The sequence below is a fragment of the Pongo abelii genome, chromosome 20 (assembly GCF_028885655.2).
Source record: "Pongo abelii isolate AG06213 chromosome 20, NHGRI_mPonAbe1-v2.0_pri, whole genome shotgun sequence".
In the NCBI taxonomy this organism is placed as follows: domain Eukaryota; kingdom Metazoa; phylum Chordata; class Mammalia; order Primates; family Hominidae; genus Pongo; species Pongo abelii.
In genome coordinates, this window is record NC_072005.2 from 23120661 (window position 1) to 23122620 (window position 1960).

A 1960-nucleotide genomic window follows, 5' to 3' on the forward strand; every position below is an offset into this window, starting at 1 on the left:
TTGTCTTGGCTCACACAATCCTCCTGGTTCAGCAACCTGTGACTACAGGCATGCGACATCATGCCTGGCTAATTTTTAAAAATTGTTTTCATAGACATAGGATCTTACTATGTTGCCCAGGCTGTACTTGAACTCCTGAATCCAAGTGATTCTTTCAACTCAGCCTCCCAAAGTGCTAGGATTACAAGTGTGAGGCACCATGTGCTTCTGCAATTTCTTGACAGGATTATTCTCAATAATAAAGAGTACTACATGGGCACAAATCTAAAAAAAAAAAAAATCCAGCTTCTAGTGTAAAAGTATAATTCTCCAGTATGTCATGGGTCTGCAGAAGCCAATAGTTTGATCTATGGGGGAGCATAAATCAACAAATTCAGTTTATTCTGAGTTTCAGCCCAGCCACTTAGCAGGTGTGGGTCTTTGGACAACTTTCTTGATGTAAAAGAGTTGTATAAACCACATATGCAAAAAAGGCAGAATAATATTGATTGTAAAAATTGCAGCAATTTTTCTTTTTTTCTTTTTTCTTTTTGAGATGGAGTCTCATTCTGTCGCCTAGGCTGGAGTGTAGTGGTGCGATCTTGGCTCACTGCAACCTCTGCCTGCTGGGTTGAAGCAATTCTCCTGCTTCAGCCTCCTGAGTAGCTGGGATTATAGGTGTGCACCACCATGTCCAGCTAATTTTTGTATTTTTCTTAGAGACGGGGTTTCGCCATGTTGGCCAGGCTGGTCTTGAACTCCTGACCTCAGGTGATTCACCTACCTCGGCCTCCCAGAGTGCTGGGATTACAGGCGTGAGCCACTGTGCCCAGCCATAGCAATTTCTCATTCCTCCTATATCCATGCCCATTGCCAGGTGCTTTTACAGCTGCTCCCATTGAGATACAGAATCTGTTTTACAAAGCTTAAATCTGACTGACCTTGTTTGCTCAGGACAGTAGAAACCTATGAACTGACAGTGTGCTAATTTGGTGAACGGCTGAAATGGTCCTGAATACTACCTTTTTCTTTTTAAAGTTTGGCAATAGCCGGGTGCAGTGACTCACGCCTGCAATCCCAGTATTTTGGGAGGCCGAGGCGGGCGGATCACCTGAGGTCAGGAGTTCGAGACCAGCGTGGCCAACATGGTGAAACCCTGTCTCTAATAAGAATATAAAAATTAGTTGGGTGTGGTGGCGGGTGCCTGTAATCCAAGCTACTCAGGAGGCTGAGGCAGGAGAATCACTTGAGACTGGGAGGCGGAGGTTGCAGTGAGGCGAGACTGTTCGAATGCACTCCAGCCTGGGTAACAGAGCGAGACTCCGTATCAAAAAAAAAAAAAATTAAAACTCACATGTGGCTCACATTTTATTTCAGAGGATTGCCTTTTTAAAAAAAAATCTTGGCTGGGCGCGATGGCTCACGCCTGTAATCCCAGCACTTTGGGAAGCCGGGGCAGGCGAATCACCTGAGGTCAGGAGTTTGAGACCAGTCTGGCCAACAGGGTGAAACCCCGTCTCCACTAAAAGTCCAAAAATTAGCCGGTCATGGTGGCAGGCGCCTGTAATCCCAGCTACTCAGGAGGCTGAGGCAGGAGAATCGCTTGAATCCGGGAGGCAGAGGTTGCGGTGAGCCGAGATAGTGCCATGGCACTCCAGCCTGGGCAACAAGAGCGAGACTCTGTCTCAAAAAATAAATAAATAAATAAATAAATAAATAAAATCTTAGGCTGCCTCTTTAAAGAACTGAAGCCAGGAAGGTCACAAAAGCCGAAATTTTAAAATAACTGTTATTATATTCTTTTCCTTTATGAATAGCCATATAGTACATTATTTATAAATGCGTATGACCTTATACACAAAGTTAATGGCAAATCCCCTCTGGGGTGGGCCTGGCTCATTTCAGGGAGGAGGCCCTGCCTGAAAAGGCTGCAGCTTAGGCTGTCACTCTTTCTTCATTGAACCCAGCATCTGATTACATC